Source organism: Chiloscyllium plagiosum, unplaced genomic scaffold (genome assembly GCF_037043375.1).
Source record: "Chiloscyllium plagiosum isolate Xiang-an unplaced genomic scaffold, Cpla_swu_hap1 HiC_scaffold_7, whole genome shotgun sequence".
In the NCBI taxonomy this organism is placed as follows: domain Eukaryota; kingdom Metazoa; phylum Chordata; class Chondrichthyes; order Orectolobiformes; family Hemiscylliidae; genus Chiloscyllium; species Chiloscyllium plagiosum.
Window position 1 is genome coordinate 37,565,708 of NW_028270145.1, and position 19,208 is coordinate 37,584,915.

At 44.5% G+C, this 19,208-nt stretch overlaps 1 protein-coding gene across 11 annotated transcripts in view; it reads right to left on the minus strand.

Annotated features, from left to right (window-relative positions):
- Positions 1–19,208, minus strand: part of map3k13 (mitogen-activated protein kinase kinase kinase 13) — a 160,438-nt gene that overhangs the window by 51,873 nt on the left and 89,357 nt on the right. The gene's annotated exons all lie outside the window — the stretch shown is intronic.

Genomic DNA, 19,208 nt, shown 5'->3' on the forward strand with positions numbered 1-19,208 from the left:
ATTCTTTGAGGAGGTAACAAGCAAGTTAGACAAAGGAAAATCAGTGGTTATGATTTATTTGGATTTCCTGAAAGCCTTTGACAAGGTGCCACACAGGAGGCTGCTGAATAAGGTAAAAGCTCATAGTGTTCGGGGCAAGATGCTGACAAGGACAGAGGATGGGTTGACTGGCACAAGACAGAGAGTGGGGATAAGGGGGTATTTATCAGGATGGTATCTGGGATCTGTGTTGGGACCATAACTATTGTGACGATAGGGGTAGGGAATGGGTCTCGGAGGGATATTCTTCAAAAGGGTCAGTATAGACTTGTTGGACCAAATGGCCTGTTTCACACTGTAGGAATTCTATGATTCTGTCACTTTAAGAGTTAGTTTGTCCTGTTTATTTTTGAGGAGCGGTTGTAAGGCAGAGGATCTGAGCTTGCTACAAGACCACTTGTATAAATAGCCTGGGAGGCCTTGGGTTCCTTTTTAAAAAGAAACAGCCTGAATGGGTGTGGCCAGCTCTCACAGATCAGGATTTCTGAGTAACATCAGAAGCCTTTGGGGTCTAAAAAGAGTTGGAAACTTCAATGAATGTCTCCTAGCTGTTACTTTCTCTGAATTTTCTCGATATTTTCCTCCTGGAATGGAGAACTGCATGTGAGAATTTTATCTGGATTTGACTTGAGCCAAAGGGTATGTTTATGGGATGTTACTATGTTGAAACAGTTAATTAGTGATAGGTACTGTATCTGTTATTCAGTTACATTTTCCATTAGTTAAGTTATTCTAAATTCTTCTTTTGTTTATATTTTAACTATAGTGTTTAAATGGATTGTGTTTTACTTAACATTGAACAGTTTGACCAGTTGCATCACATCTGGAACACGGCACTTCACATCTACCTTTAAAATAAGAAAAAATTAGGTCAGCATAAATCGATTCACAAATCGTGAATGATTTTGGGATAGTGTAGGGGGACAAGCTGAGAATAGTTCACAGGTCAGCGCAACATTGAGGGCTGAAGGGCCTGTTCTGCGCTGTATTGTTCTATGTTCCTAAAATATTTTGAGGGGGTCTGGTCTGGTCCATAATATTATTCACATTATACAATAATGATCTAGACAAAGGAACTGAGGGCAATGCTGCTATGTTTGTGTGATCTGCAAAGATACAAAGTGTTGAGGAAATAGGGAGGCCTGTAGAAGGACTTGGACAAGTTGGGAGGGTGGGCATGGAATACAATGTGGGAAAGTGTGAGGTTTTGCACTTTGGTAGGAAGAATAAAGACAGGCTATTTTCTGAATAGCGAAAGACTTCAGAAATCTAAGCACAATGGGACTTAGGAGTCCTATTCAGAATTCTCTTAAGGTCAACTTGCAAGTTCACTTGGCAGTTAGGAAGGTAAATGCATTGTTAACATTCATTTCAAGAGGGCTAGAGATGCGAAGCTGAGGCTATATAAGGGGCTCTGGTCAGAATGCATTTGAAATATTGTGAGGAATCTTGGAAACTGTATCTAAGGAAGGACATGCTGGTCTTGAAGGGTCCAGAGGAGGTTTACAAGAATGATCCTGGGATTGAAGGGCTTATCATATGAGGAGCAGTTAAGGACTCTTTGTTTGTATTTGATAGAGTTTAGAAGGATGAGTGGGATCTCATCAAAACTTACATTACTGAGAGGCATAGATGAAGTGTATATGGAGATAGGTTTAGGGGAAAGATATAAAAGAGGCTTAAAGGGCAGCTTTTTCACGCAGAGGGTGGTGCTTGTATGGAATGAGCTGCCAGAGGAAGTGGTGGAGGCTAGTATGATTGCAACATTTAAAAGGTATCTGGATGGCTATATGAATAGGAAGGGTTTGGAGGGATATGGGGACTAGATTGGGTCGGGATATCTGGTCGGCATGGACGAGTTGGACCGAAGGGTCTGTTTCCATGCTGTACATCTCTCTGTCTATGACCATGTTTCCACTAGTAGGAAAGATTAGGAACCGAGGACACAGGCTCATAGTCAAGCCCTTTAGAACAGAGATGAGAAGGAATTTCTTCAGTTGGACAGTGATGAAACTGTGGAACACATTGCTGCAGAAGGCTGTGGAGATCAAGTCACTGAGTGTATTTAAGAAAGAGATTATTGATTCTGTATTCTTGATTACTAAGGGGATCAAAGGTTACAGGGGGAAGGCAGGAGAATGGGGCTGAGAAACATCAGCCATGATTGAATGGCAGAGCAGACTTAATAGACTGAATGGCCCAATTCTGCTCCTATATCTTAGTCACAGGGGCCCCAGCTATTTATAAACTATATTAACGATTTGGATAAAAGGACTGAGTGTGTATTGCAGCCAAATGTTTTTGATGATTAAAAGATAAAGTTTGTAAGGAAGACACACGGAATCTAAAACGTTAAGTAAAAAGCTATGAATTAGCAAAAAAAAACACATTGGCCTTTAACTGCAAGGGGCTTGAAGTATAAAAGTAAACCTTTTGTAAATGCACAGGAAATTGTTGAGACTAGATCCGAAATACCATGCACAGATTTGGTCTCCTGACTTAAGGAGGAACATATTTGCACTGGGGGTAGTTCAGAAGAAGTTCACAAGGCTGATTCCTGGAATGAGGGTGCTCTCACAGGGAAAGGTTGAGCAGGCTGGGTCTGTATCCATTGGAGTTTCAAAGTATGACGGGTGATCTCATTGAAACATTGAAGAGCCTGAGAGGGTATGACAGGGTGGATGCTGAGAGATTGTTTCCCCTTGGCGGGGGCGGGGGAGGTATCTCGAATTAGTTTACAAATAAGGTGGTCTGCTATTTAAAATAGAAATGAGGAAGAATTTCATTTCTCAGAAGGTTGTGAAGTTTTAGAGCTCTCTATTATTCAAGGCTGTGTTAGAGAGATTTGTGATCAAAATGGGAATGAAGAGTTCCGAAGAGTAGGGAGGAAAGTGAAGTTCAGGCCGCAAACAGAGCAGCCATGATCTTACTGAATGAGGAAAGATTTTGAGGTGCCAAGTGACCTGCTCCTGCCTCTATTTATTTTGACATATGTTCTAACTTTATATATAATCTAGACTGATACACAATACTATTAGGGAGCAATATAAATTGGAATTGCACATTGGAAAACTTCATCATCTTTGCTTCCCATGTCCATCCTTTTCCCAGTTTCACAGGTCTATTCATGACTGTTCACTCCCTCAACTTCCCTTTCTCTAGTTCTGTGATAGGCTAAGGTTTACTTCCTTCCATTCTTGCATCCTGTAAGGATTCCACGCCACTCTCCCAGTTCCTCTGTCGCTGTTACTTCTATACTCATGGTACACCCTCTCCCAAGATGGTTTCTGACTTGACTTTACTTCTCAACTAAGTATTCTCCATACCCCACAATGTTTGACAGGGTAGTCAGCATGTCCAACACATTTTCCACACTTTGGGTACTTCCCCCTCCTCTCTCTTCCAGAGTCACATTAGGGTTCCTCTAGTTCTCATTTTCCACCCCACCAGCCTCAGTATTCAATGGTTCCTTTTCTACCATTCCCACCATCTCAAGTGTTATGCCACTATTAAACGCATCTTCCCCTCCCCTCCCATGTCAACATTTTGAAAGGACTGTTCCCTCCCTGATCCAATCTGCAATCATCCTCAGCACCCTGTTCCCTTCCTGTGCAATTACAGGAGGTATAAGACCAGTCCTTGCATCTACTCTCCTCACTCTCCGAGACCCCAAACATTCCAATCAGACGAAGGAGCAATTGCTTTACACTTCCCTCCAGACTGTTGTTGTCATTATTCACAATATGGTCTCCTGTGCACTGGGGAAACTAAACACAGACTGGGTGACCATTTTGGAAAATACTTCCATTCAGTCTGCAAGCATGACACCAACCTGTCATTAAATTCTCCTTCTCGCAGTGACACTGACTTTTCTCGGCTGACTGCACTGCTCCAGTGAGTATCTGTGTAAGCTTCAGGAACAATTCATCTTTAGGTTTGGATTGTTGCAGCCTTTGGGACTGAACATTGAGTTCAATTTATGCCATAGTCTGCATGCCCATTGTGTTTCCGTCTCTTTGCTGTTTTAGTTTTATAGAGTCATAGAGATGGAAATGTGTTGCTGGAAAAGCGCAGCAGGTCAGGCAGCATCCAGGGAACAGGAGAATCGACGTTTCGGGCATAAGCCCTTCTTCAGGAATGAGGAAAGTTTGTCCAGCAGGCTAAGATAAAAGGTAGGGAGGAGGGACTTGGGGGAGGGGCGTCGGAAATGTGATAGGTGGAAAGAGGTCAAGGTGAGGGTGAAAGGTCAGACTGGGGTGGGGGCAGAGAGGCCGGGAAGAAGATTGCAGGTTAGGAAGGCGGTGCTGAATTCGATGGATTTGACTGAGACAGGGTGGGGGGAGGGGAAATGAGGAAACTGGTGAAATCAGAGTTCATCCCTTGTGGTTGGAGGGTTCCTAGGCGGAAGATGAGGCGTTCTTCCTCCAACCGTCGTTTTGTTGTGGTCTGACGATGGAGGAGTCCAAAGACCTGCATATCCTTGGTGGAGTGGGAGGGGGAATTGAAATGTTGAGCTACAGGGTGGTTGGGGTGGACCACCCCACCAATCTCCATGTAAGCGCATCATCCGCCGTCATTTCCGCTACCTCCAAACGGACCCCACCACCAAGGATATATTTCCCTCCCCTCCCCTATCAGCATTCCGTAAAGACCACTCCCTCCGTGACTCCCTTGTCAGATCCACACCCCCTACCAACCCAACCTCCACTCCCAGCACCTTCCCCTGCAACCGCAGGAGGTGCAAGACTTGCGCCCACACCTCCCCCCTCACCTCCCTCCAAGGCCCCAAAGGAAACTTCCATATCCGCCACAGATTCACCTGCACCTCCACACACATCATCTATTGCATCCTCTGCACCCGATGTGGCCTCCTCTATATTGGGGAGACAGGCCGGCTACTTGCGGAGCGTTTCAGAGAACACCTCTGGGACACCCGGACCAACCACCCCAACCACCCTGTAGCTCAACATTTCAATTCCCCCTCCCACTCCACCAAGGATATGCAGGTCTTTGGACTCTTCCATCGTCAGACCACAACAAAATGACGGTTGGAGGAAGAACGCCTCATCTTCCGCCTAGGAACCCTCCAACCACAAGGGATGAACTCGGATTTCACCAGTTTCCTCATTTCCCCTCCCCCCACCCTGTCTCAGTCAAATCCATCGAATTCAGCACCGCCTTCCTAACCTGCAATCTTCTTCCCGACCTCTCCGCCCCCACCCCAGTCTGACCTTTCACCCTCACCTTGACCTCTTTCCACCTATCACATTTCCGACGCCCCTCCCCCAAGTCCCTCCTCCCTACCTTTTATCTTAGCCTGCTGGACAAACTTTCCTCATTCCTGAAGAAGGGCTTATGCCCGAAACGTCAATTCTCCTGTTCCCTGGATGCTGCCTGACCTGCTGCGCTTTTCCAGTAACACATTTCCAGCTCGGATCTCCAGCATCTGCAGACCTCACTTTCTCCTCAAAGAGTCATAGAGATGTACAGCAGGGAAACAGACCCTTCGGTCCAACCCGTCCATGCCGACCAGATATCCCAACCCAATCTAGTCCCACCTGCCAGCACCCGGCCCATATCCCTCCAAACCCTTCCTATTCATATACCCATCCAAATGCCTTTTAAATGTTGCAATTGTACCAGGCTCCACCACTTCCTCTGGCAGCTCATTCCATACACGTACCACCCTCTGAGTGAAAATGTTGCCCCTTAGGTCTCTTTTATATCTTTCTCCTTCTCTCTTTATTTTTGCTTAGTGTCGGAAGTACACCTGTTCTCAGCACACCTTCTGTTTCTTTCTCCATCACCATTTTCTTTGACTGTAGGGGACTAGCTCTCCCGTCCGTTAACCTCTCCTGTCTTTCACACCATTGGAGACCTTTCCCTTCCCTTGTCCCATCCACCCATTCTTCAAACCTTTCTAACTTTCCAAGTTAGTGTGGCACTTTTGAACTCTGACTCACCACCATCTGTAATCCTCACTTCCTCAGAGTTGCTAAACACAACACCGTGGGCGGCACGGTGGCACAGTGGTTAGCACTGCTGCCTCACAGCGCCAGAGACCCGGGATCAATTCCCGCCTCAGTCGACTGACTGTGTGGAGTTTGCACATTCTCCCTGTGTCTGTGTGGGTTTCCTCCGGGTGCTCCGGTTTCCTCCCACAGTGCAGGTCAGGTGAATTGGCCATGCTAAATTCCCCGTAGTGTTAGGTAAGGGGTAAATGTAGGGGTATGGGTGGGTTGCGCTTCGGCGGGTCGGTGTGGACTTGTTGGGCCGAAGGGCCTGTTTCCACACTGTAATGTAATCTAATCTAATCTAAAAAATAAACATATGAGTAAGGAACAAGAGTAGGCCACTCAGCCCTTCGAACCCATTCCATCATACAAATAAGATCGCGGCTGTTCTGATTGGAACCTGAACTCGACATTCCTGCATTTCCCAGTTAATCTTTCATCCTGTTGGTAATTAAGAATCTGCCTTCAAAATATTTAAAGATTCTGCATCCACTGCCTTTCAAGGAAGGGAATTCCAAAGATTTACAAACCTCAGAGAAAAAAAGGTTTCTGTATCTCTGTCTTTAAAAGGATGCCCCCTTGTTCTTAAACTATGACCACTAGTTTTGGATTTTCCATGGCAAAACCTGCGCCCACTCCTCTACCCTCACCTCCGTCCAAGGCCCCAAAGGAGCCTTCCATATCCATCAACGTTTCACCTGCACATCCACCAATGTCATTTATTGTATCCGTTGCTCCAGATGCGGTCTCCTTTACATTGGAGAGACTGGACGCCTCCTCGCAAAGCGCTTCAGGGAACATCTACAGGACACCCGCACCAATCAACCCCACTGTCCCGTGGCAGAACATTTCAACTCCCCCTTCCACTCTGCCGAGGACATGCAGGTCCTGGGCCTCCTCCACCGCCACTCCCTCACCACCCAACGCCTGCAAGAAAAACGCCTCATCTTCTGCCTCGGAACAATTCAACCCCAGGGCATCAATGTGGACTTCACCAGTTTCCTCATTTCTCCTCCCCCTACCTTACACCAGTTCCAACCTTTCAGCTCAGCACCGCCCTCATGACCTGTCCTACCCACCAATCTTCCTTCCCACCTATCTGCTCCACCCTCCGCTCCAACCTATCACCTTCATCCCCACCTCCCCACCTATTAGCTACCTTCTCCCCAACCCCACCACCCTCCCATTTATCTCTCCGCCCTCGAGGCTCCCTGCCTCATAGGACTTTGATGAAGGGCTTTTGCCCGAAACGTCAATTTTACTGCTCCTCAGATGCTGCCTGATCTGCTGTGCTTTCCCAGCACCACTCTGATCTAGACTCTGATCTGCAGTCCTCACTTTTGCCACAAGAGGATCTACCTGGTGTCAAGTCCCCTCAGGATTTTGTAGTTTCAATTAAGTCACCTCTGACTTGTCTAAACTCCAGAGAATACAGACCTTTTCTCATAAGGCATTCCACTCCTTCTGGGTATTAGTCAAGTAAACTGAACTGCTTTCAATGCATTAACATCTTTCCGAAAGAACAGTAGCCAGCATTGTACGCAGTACTCCAGATATGTCTCACTAATGCCCCAATTAACTGAACAACCTCCTCCTCTTGCATTCAGTTCCCCTTGCAATAAACCATGATATTCTATTAGCGTTTCTGATTACTTGCTGTATCTGTCATTCATAGAAAAGGACACCCAGATCTCTCTGCATTTCAGAGCTTTATTACCATTTAGATAATATGCATCTTTTTTATGCTTTCTGCCAAAGCGGACAATTGCCCACCTTCTCAAGTTATACTCCATTTGCCAGATCTTTGCCCACACACTTAATCCTTTTGCAGGCTCTATGTCCTCTTCACAACTCATTTTCCTAACCATCTTTGTGACGTCAACAAATTCATCTCCCATATCTTCGATCCCTTTGTCTGAATATTTATATCAATTGTAAAGAGTTGAGGCCCCAAGCACTGGCCACTGCGACAAATGACATCCTGCCAGCCTGAAAAACACCCATTCATTCCTACTTTCTGCTTCTCGATAGCCAGCTAATCTTCTATCCATGCTAACATGTTACTTCCATACCATGAGCATTTATCTTCCACAATAACTTTTGAATTGGGACTTTATCAAATACCAAATCTAAGGACAACATATCCACTGGTTCCCCTTTATCTACAACTCATGTTACTTATTCAAAGAACATTTATAAAGGAATTAAGCATGATTTCCATTTGATGAAAGCATGTTGGATCTGTCTGAGTACCTTGAACTTGTCCAAGTGCCTGGTTGTAACATCTTTTAATAATAACTTTGAACATTTTCCCTCTTGACATGTTAAATTAACTGGCCTGTAAGTTTCCTGCTTTCTGTCGCCCTCCCTTTTATAAATAAAGGAGCTTTGTTAGCTAGTTTCCAATCAAATGAACATTGCTCATTTCCAATGAGTGCTGGAAAATTCAAATCAATGCATCAGCTATCTCTCTAGTTACTTCTAAGATGAACTCCATCAGCATCTGGGGACTTGTCAACTCGCAGTTACAGTAATTTACTCAGTAATACTTTCTTAGCAGTTGTAATTTTCTTGAGTTCTTCCCTCCTTTTCAATTCTTGCATTACAGCTGTGTAAACAATGTGACACAAAATACAACATGGCACACAATACAGCCCAGTCCATAATACAACCTGGTAGACAATGCAATCCGGCAGACAATACTGGCAGTAGAAAGGGGCAGCACGGCAGCTCAGCACTGCTGCCTCACAGTACCAGGGACCCGGGTTCAGTACCAGCCTTGGACCAGTTTCTGTGTGGAGTTTGCACAATCTCCCCATGTCTGTGTGGGTTTCCTCCAATTTCCTACCACAGTCGAAAGATATCCAGGTAAGGTGGATTGGTCACACTAAATTGCCTGTAGTGTCCAGGGATATGTAGGTTTGGAAGCTTAGCCATGGGAAATGCAAAATTGCAGGGGATAGGGTAGGGGGTGAGGCTGGGTGGGTTGCTCTTCAGAGGGGTGGTATGGACTAAATTGGTATACAATACATGACACCCAATACATTTTACACAATACAACCTGGAACATAATATATCCAGGTAGATAACATAAATTGGTACAAAATATAACATGATACATAAAACAATCCGATAGCTAAGACTTCGTACACAATATATACAGTACTCATTACAAACTGGTGGACAATAGAACCAGTCATGATGTTACAAACAACAACCTGGCACATAATACAGCTTTGTTCACAATAGAACATGGTACACAATACAATCTGGTAGACAATTAAACTTGATTCACAATACAGGCTGTGACACGAGAAGACTTGGCACACTGTTTATTCTGGTTTGCAAAACAAACTGCAGACAATAAAAGATGCTATGTAATACAATCTGGTGTGCAATACAACCAGGAATACATGCAAGCTGGTATACACTATACAAGCTATAGTATATTACACAGAATCAATACAGTGTAGAAGCAAACCATTTGGCCCATCGAGTCCACACAGACCCAGCCTCCTACTCTACCCCTGTAACCGTGGATTTCCCATGGCTAATCCACCTAGCCTGCACATCCCTGGAAATTATCAGCAATTTAGCAGGGCTAATCCACCTAACTTACACATCTTTGGGCTATGGGAGGAATCAGAGCATCTGGAGGAAATCCATGCAGACAAGAGGAGAACATGCAAATTCCACACAGGCAGTTGCAAGAAGACGGAATCAAACCCAGGTCCCTGGTGCTGTGTGGCAGTGATGCTAACCACTAGCCATTGTGCCACCCTGTATATACTATACAAGCAGCTACATAATGCAACTGGATACACAATAAACCCTGGTAGAGTACACAACATTGCATATAATACTGGATAAAAGCAAATTACTGCAGATGCTGGAATCTGAAACCAAAAGAGAAAATGCTGGAAAGTCTCAGCAGGTCTGGCAGCATCTGTAAGGAGAGAAAAGAGCTGACGTTTCGAGTCTAACTGACCCTTTGTCAAAGCTTTGACAAAGGGTCAGTTAGACTCGAAACGTCAGCTCTTTTCTCTCCTTACAGATGCTGCTAGACCTGCTGAGACTTTCCAGCATTTTCTCTTTTGATTGCATATAATACTAACTGGCATAACACAAGTTAGTAAGTTTGCAGATGACGTGGGCGGCACGGTGGCACAGTGGTTAGCACTGCTGCCTCACAGCGCCAGAGACCCGGGTTCAATTCCCGCCTCAGGCGACTGACTGTGTGGAGTTTGCACGTTCTCCCCGTGTCTGCGTGGGTTTCCTCCGGGTGCTCCGGTTTCCTCCCACCATCCAAAGATGTGCAGGGTCAGGTGAATTGGCCATACTAAATTGCCTGTAGTGTTAGGTAAGGGGTAAATGTAGGGGTAGGGGTATGGGTGGGTTTCGCTTCGGCGGGTTGGTGTGGACTTGTTGGGCCGAAGGGCCTGTTTCCACACTGTAATCTAATCTAATCTAATCTAAACCTGATACACAATACACCTTGATACACTTTACATTATGGTACATGAACTAATCTGATATTCAATAAACCTGGGTATATAATACTAACTGGCACAATACAACCTTCAGGACAAGATAATCTACAGGACAGTACAACTTGGCACACAATGCAACCTGGTACAAAATGTAGCCTGATACACCCACAAGGACAATATAATTAAGTGATTGCTGGGCCTCTTGCTGAGATATTTGCATCATCGATAGTCACAGGTGAGGTGCCAGAAGACTGGAAGTTCGCTAACGTAGTGCCACTGTTTAAGAAGGGTAGTAAGGACAGGCCGGCAACTATAGACCAGTGAGCCTGACCTCGGTGGTGGGCAAGTTGTTGGAGGGAATCCTGAGGGACAGGATGTACATGTATTTGGAAAGGCAAGGACTGATTTGGAATAGTCAACATGGCTTTGTGCGTGGGAAATCATGTCTCACAAACTTGATTGAGTTTTTTGAAGAAGTAACAAAGAGGATTGATGAGGGCAGAACGATACGTGATTTATATGGACTTCAGTAAGGCGTTCAACAAGGTTCCCCATGGGAGACTGGTTAGCAAGGTTAGATCTCATGAAATAGAGGGAGAACTAGCCATTTGGATACAAAACTGGCTCAAAGGTAGAAAATAGAGGGTGGTAGTGGAGGGTTGTTTTTCAGACTGGAGGCCTGTGACCAGTGGGGTGCCACAAGGATCAGTGCTGGATCCTCTACTTTTTGTCATTTACATAAATGATTTGGATGCGAGCATAAGAGGTACAGTTAGTAAGTTTGCAGATGACACCAAAATTGGAGGTGTAGTGGACAGAGAAGAAGGTTACCTCAGATTACTACAGGATCTGGACCAGATCGGCAAATGGGCCGAGAAGTGGCAGATGGAGTTTAATTCAGATAAATGTGAGGTGCTGCATTTTGGGAAAGCAAATCTTAGCAGGACTTATACACTTAATGGTAAGGTCCTAGGGAGTGTTGCTGAACAAAGAGACCTTGGAGTGCAGGTTCATTGCTCCTTGAAAGTGGAGTCGCAGGTAGATAGGATAGTGAAGAAGGCGTTTGGTGTGCTTTCTTTTATTGGCCAGAGTATTGAGTACAGGAGTTGGGAGGTCATGTTGCGGCTGTACAGGACATTGGTTAGGCCACTGTTGGAATATTGCGTGCAATTCTGGTCTCCTTCCTATCGGAAAGATGTTGTTAAACTTGAAAGGGTTCAGAAAAGATTTACAAGTATATTGCCAGGGTTGGAGGATTTAAGTTATAGGGAGAGGCTGAACAGGCTGGGGCTGTTTTCCCTGGAGCTTCGGAGGCTGAGAGGTGACCTTATAGAAGTTTACAAAATTATGAGGGACATGGATAGGGTAAATAGGCAAAGTATTTTCCCTGGGGTGAGGGCGTCCAGAACTAGAGGGCTTAGGGTTAGGGTGAGAGGGGAAAGATATAAAAGAGACTTAAGCGGCAACTTTTTCACACAAAGGGTGGTACGTGTATGGAATGAGTTGCCAGAGGAAGTGGTGGAGGCTGGTACAATTGCAACATTTAAGAGGCATTTGGCTCGGTTTATGAATAGGAAGGGTTTGGAGGGATATGGGCCGGTGGAACTAGATTGGTGGAACTAGATTGGGTTGGGATATCTGTTCGGCATGGACGAGTTGGATCCAAGGGTCTGTTACATGCTGTACATCTCTATCACTCTAACTAAGTACACAATACAACTGGCAGGAGAATACAGCTTGGTAGACTTTAAATCCTCGTACATGATGCAACTTAGCACACAATACAACCTGGTACACAATCAAACTTGATACATAATTCAGCCTGATGTAAAACAGAACCTGATACACATTACAATCTGTTACATATTACAACTGAAAAGAAACAACTTAATACACAATACAACCTGCTGCACAATAATCTAGAATACAGTACAACTGGCGTAATACAGCCAGTATAATACAATCTGCAGGATAATGCAAACTGGTAATTGATACAACCTGGTCCATAAAAAAAAATGACCTGCAGGGCAACACAACCTGGCACATGATATAAAATTATTTAATACAAACTGATACACAATACAGCCTGGTAACCAATACAACCAGCTGGACAATGTAATCTGCTACACAATACAGCCTGGTACACAATACACATTTTGTTCTATTAGCTTGATGGGCCGGGTAAGATATGATTTGTCTGGTTACGTAAGATATGATTTGTCTGGTTTGCATGCAAAACAATACTTTTCACTGTATCTCAGTACATATAGCAATAATAAATCTAATCAAATTAAACCAAATCAACCTCCAGGACAATACTGTACAGCCTTCAGGAGAATACAGCTTGTACACATCTCAACCGGGCAGACAATACAACCTACAGGGCAACACAGCCTGGTTTACGGATTGAGATTTACTACAAACACACAGACTCCCATAACTACCTGGACAAAACCGCCTCCCACCCAGTATCCTGCAAAAACTCCAATCCATTTTCCCACTTACTCCATCTCCATCGCATCTGCTCTGACAAGGAGACTTTCCACTCCCAAGCATCCCAGATGTGCACCTATTTTAAACAATGTGCTTTTCCCCGCTCTGTCATCCAGACTGCCCTCCACCACACTTCCTCCATTCCCCACCCCACTGCTCTAAATCCCGCCCTATCCAAACATAATAAAGACAGGGTCTCTCTTGTCCTCACTTTCCAGCCCATCAGTCTACGCATCCAATATATCATCCTCAAACTCTTCCGTCAACTCCAACTAGACCCCACCACCAATAATATCTTCCCCTCCCCACCCCTCTCTGCCTTCCGCCAGGACCATTCCCTTTGCCACTCCTTGGTTCACGCCACCCTCCCCACCAACCCGCACGGCACCTTCCCCTGCAACCATAAAAGATGCAAAACCTACCAGCACACCACCTCCCTCACTTCCATCCAGGGCCCTAAATAGCCCTTCCGCTCCTCCAACCTGTACTGTATCCAGTGCTGCCAATATGGTCTTCTCTACATCAGTGAGACCAAACGTAAGCTCAACCAAGCCTGACCTCCTGGTCACTGCCTAATTCAATTCCCCTTCCCACACCTTCTTTGACATTTCCATCCTTGGCCTCCTCCATTGCCACAATGAATTAGACCGCAAGTTGGAGGAACAACTCATCTTCTGCCTGGGCAGCCTAAAGCCCAGAAGACTCAACATTAAGTTCTCTAATCTCAATTAACCTCCCACCCCTTTCCCGACTTGCTTTCCAGCCCCACCTCCTCCCTTCCATCCCTCAAACCAACCCCTCCTTCCAGCTACCAACCGGATTCATTCCACCTATCAACTTAACAGGATGTACCTACCAGTTATATTCACCTATCACTACCTCACCACTCCATCCCTCTCCCCACCAATAACCCTTCCCCCTCTTTGTCTGTAGCTCCCCCTAGCCCCACCTCCTTTCCTGAAGAAGGATTATACCTTCTCCACCTCCTGATGCTGCCTGACTTGCTGTGTTCTTCCAGCCTCCTGCTTGTCTACTTTGGATTCCAGCACCTGCAGCTTTTTTTCTAAACAATACAGCTGGCAGGAATTCAACCTGATACACCATATAACCTGCAGGATAATACAACTTACTGTTTGCTACACAGTACATCCAGCAGCATAATACTACCCGGATTTAACAATACTATTTGTACCACAATACAATCTTATGGCCTGGTACACATCACAACCAGCAGCATACACTTTGGGACACAAAGCCTGGTGGACATAAAACCTGCCACAGTATGGCCCAGTATATAACCTGACCTGGTATACAATACAACTGGCAGGACATTCCTACCTGATACACAATACAGCCTGGTAAACAATATAGCTGGCGGAACAATACAACTTCGTACGCAATATAACCTGCAGGATAACACAACTTACAGGAAGTTGCAGCTTGCTGCACAATATATCCAGCAGCATAATATCACCTGGTACACAATACAACCAGCAGGACAGAGCCTGGTTCACAATACAACCTGGTGCATGGTAGAACGGTACAACCAGCAGGCCAACACAGCCTGTAACAAGCATACCACCACCTGGGACACTATACAACTGCCAGGATATAACCGGATAAACAATACAACCAGATAGACAGGACAACACAACCCGATACACACTTCGTGCAGGGCAATGCAAGCTGGTACACAATACAGCCAGGGTAAACCTACCAGGTTGAATCGGGGTGGTATTATGCTGCTGGATGTATTGTGTAGCAAACTGTAAGTTGTATTATCCTGCAGGTTATATGGTGTATCAGGTTGAATTCCTGCCACTGTATTGTTTAGAGAAGAAAAGCACTGCAGATGCTGGAATCCAAAGTAGACACAATAACATAACCTGGAGCACAATACAAAATGATATACAATACAACCAGCAGGACAATACAACCTGATATACTATACAACCTGCAGGACAGGAAAACCTGGTACATACAATAACTTGGTACACAGTACAACCTGGCATGCAATACAGCCTGATATACAATACATCCTGCTGGACAATATAGTTTGGTCTACAATACAACATGACGAGAGATTAGGAGATTTGTGATTCAGAAGGAGTATTGCCAGGCAGACAGGTAATATGTAGAATTTGTGATGAGGAGAGCAGTGTTCTATCATACAAAGTGAGTTTGGAGAGTTTGGTGAAAAGTGTTGAAATTGTGATAGGAATAACAGAGAAACTCTCAGTTTCATAAATACAGTTTATCCTATATAATGACACAGCTGGATCATACATGGGAGTGATACCTACTGTGGTTGAAAAGCCAGTGAAAAGTCAGGCAACTGAGGTGTTATAGGAAGTATATCCCGGGATTTTTCCTGACCGTACGGTAACAAGGTCACAAAGCCACAAGTGGAAACGGGAGAAAATTCAATGAGTAAAGATATGGAAGTTGAAGTTTAATTATCAAAGAGCACGTTTGATCAAATGGTTGAGAAAAAGTAGGAACAGGTGGAGGACAAAGTTGATATTTTTAGTTCAGAAAAATTAGCTGAATTACAACAGAAAGATGAAAAACTAATAAGTGGATAAATACTGGGCCTCTTACTGAGATATTTGCATCATCAATAGTCATGGGTGAGGTGCGGGAAGACTAAAGGTTGGCTAACGTGGTGCCACTGTTTAAGAAGGGTGGTAAGGACAAGCTAGGGAACGATAGACCGGTGAACCTGACGTCAATGGTGGGCAAGTTGTTGGAGGGAATCCTGAGGGACAGGATGTACATGTATTTGGAAAGGCAAGGACTGATTTAGGGATAGTTGACATGACTTTATGCGTGGGAAATCATGTCTCACAAACTTAATTGAGTTTTTTGAAGAAGTAACAAAGAGGATTGATGAGGGCAGAACAGTGGACGTGATTGATAATTAAACTTCAACTTCCATATCTTTACTCATTGAATTTTCTCCTGTTTCCACCTGCGGCTTTATATGGACTTCAGTAAGGCATTCGACAAGGTTCCCCATGGGAGACTGGTTAGCAAGGTTAGATCTCATGGAATACAGGGAGAACTAGCCATTTGGATACACAACTGGCTCAAAGGTAGAAGACAGAGGGTGGTGGTGGAGGGTTGTTTTTCAGACTGAAGGCCTGTGTCCACTACCTTTCATCATTTGTATAAATGATTTGGATATGAGCAAAGAGGTATAGTTAGTAAATCTGCGGATGGCACTAAAATTGGAGGTGTAGTGGACAGCAAAGAAGGTTACCTCCGATTACAACAGGATCTGGACCAGATGGGCCAATGGGCTGAGAAGTGGCAGATGGAGTTTCATTCAGACAAATGTGAGGTGCTGCATTTTGGGAAAGCAAATCTTAGCAGGACTTATACACTTAATGGTAAGGTCCTAGGGAGTGTTGCTGAACAAAGAGACCTTGGAGTGCAGGTTCATAGCTCCTTGAAAGTGGAGTCGCAGGTAGACAGGATAGTGAAGGTGTTTGGTTTGCTTTCCTTTATTGGTTAATTGAGTACAGGTGGTCATGTTGCGGCTGTACAAGACATTGGTTAGGCCACTGTTGGAATATTGCGTTCAATTCTGGTTTCCTTCTTATCGGAAAGATGTTGTGAAACTTGAAATAGTTCAGAAAAGATTTACAAGGATGTTTCCAGGGTTGGAGGATTTGAGCTATAGGGAGAGGCTGAATGGCTAGTGCTGTTTTCCCTGGAGCGTCGGAAGCTGAGGAGTGACCTTATAGAGGTTTACAAAATTATGAGGGGCATGGATAGGGTAAATAGACAAAGTTCTTTTCCTGGGGTGGGGGCGTCCAGAACTAGAGAGCATAGGTTTAGGGTGAGAGGGGAAAGATATAAAAAAGCCTTAAGGGGCCACTTTTCATGTAGAGGGTGGTATGTGTATGGAATGAGCTGATGGAGGAAGTGGCGGCGGCTGGTACAATTGCAACATTTACAAGGATGGGTACATGAATAGGAATGGTTTGGAGTCATATGGGCCAGGTGCTGGCTGGTGGGACTAGATTGGGTTGGGATACCTTGTTGACATGGATGAGTTGGACCGAAGGGTCTGTTTCCATGCTGTACATCTCTATGACTCTATTTGTCTCAAAAAGTACATATTGAAATAGAATCTGAGTGCATACAAGAATGTTACTATCTTAAACCTAAAGTCTTGATGAGGAACTGGAGATCATCACATATTTAGGCATTGACAAATGGGCAGAGGTACATCAAGTTGGATTACTGGTGGGTTATAGAAAGAAGGTGTTGAGGGTAGCATATGACTTACTAGTAGGAGGTCATTAGGGAGTAAGGAAAACTCAAGCCAAAATACAAAAACATATTTATTGGCCTGGACTGCATAAGGACGCGGTTAAATTTTGCTGGACATGTCATACGTGTCAAGTAATTGGAAAACTGCAGGCAGTGATAAAACCAGCACCCTTAATACCAATTCCCAAATATAAAGAATTTTTTACAAGAGTCTTAATTGACTGAATAGGACCCTTACCTAAAACAAAAAGTGGGAATCAGTATTTGTTTTCCATAATGGACACGTCCATTAGATTTCCCATGGCCATCTCATTTAGCAATATCATGGCTGAAAGGTTTGAAGAAGAGTTACTATACAATGAAATCAAGGGTCAAATTTCACATTAAAGTTATTCATGGAATAACTCAATTCAAATTCACTGTGTACCATTCATTTATATAAATGATTTGGTTGTTAATACAGGAAGTTTAATTAGTAAGTTTGCAGATGATACCAAAATTGGTGGTATAGTGGTCAGTAAAGCAGGATATCTCAGAGTACAACGGGACCTTGATCAGATTGGTCAATGGCAGAGAAATACCAGATGGTGTTTAATTTATATAAATGCGATGTGTTGCATTTTGGTAAGGTAAATCAGGCCAGAACTTATACACTTAATGGGAGGGCCATGGAAGTGTCGAAGACAGAAACCTAGGGATGCAGGTTCACAGTTCCTTGAAAGTAAAGTCATAGGCACGGTGAAGAATGCATTTGGTACACTTGCCTTCATTGGTCAATGCACTGAATATAGAAGTTGAGATGTTTTGTTGCGGCTGTACAGGTCATTCGTGAGGCCCCTTTTGGAATACTGCTTTCAATTCTGGTCTCCCTACTTTCAGAAAGACGTTAAACTCGAAAGGGATCAGAAGGATGTCTTGGGGATTGGAGGGTTTGAGCTACAAGATCAGGCTGAATAGCTGGGGATTTTCTCCTCGGTGTGTCAGAGACTGAGGGCTGACCTTATAGAGGTTTATAAAATCATGAGGGGCATGGATTCGGTGAATAGCCAAGGTCTTTTTGCCAGGGTAGGAAAGTCCAAACTAGAGGGCATAGACTTAAGGTTAGAGGGGAAAGATTTAAAAGGGACCTAAGAGGCAACTCTTCCACACAGAGGGTGGTGCGCGTAAGGAAAGGGCTGCCAGAGGATGTGGTGGGGGCAGCTACGATTACGTCATTTAATAGGCATCTGGATGCCTACATGAATAGGAAGGGTTGAGAGGGCTAAGGACCAAATGTTGGCAAATGGGATGCGATCAGTTAGGACATCATACAATCCCTACAAAGTGGAAACACACCATTTGGCACTTATCAAGTCTACACCACCCCTCAAAGAGCAATTCACCCAGACCCATTCCACTACCCTATCACTCTATATTTCCTCTGACTAATGCACCTAATCTAAACGTCCCTGAACACTATGGGCAGTTTAATTTGGCCAATTAACCTAACCTGCACATCTTTGGACTGTGGGAGGAAACTGGAGTACCGGGAGGAAACCCACACAGACACGGGGAGAATGTGCAAACTCCACACAGACAGTTGCCCGAGGCTGGAATCAAACCTGAGTCCCTGGTGCTGTGATGCAGGAGTGCTAACCACTGAGCCCCTGGTCGGCATGGACAAGTAGTTCTGAGGATCTGGTTCCATGCTGTATAACTCTATGATTCTATGACAATCTGGTACACAATACAACCTGCAGGACAACCAACCTGCTACAAAATACATCTGGTGCATGATACAGTTTAGTACACAATGTAATCTTAAGGTTAATACAGCCTGGTACATGCTAGAACCCGCAGCACAATATAACATGGAAAACAACACAAACTGGTACACAATAAAACCTGTGGG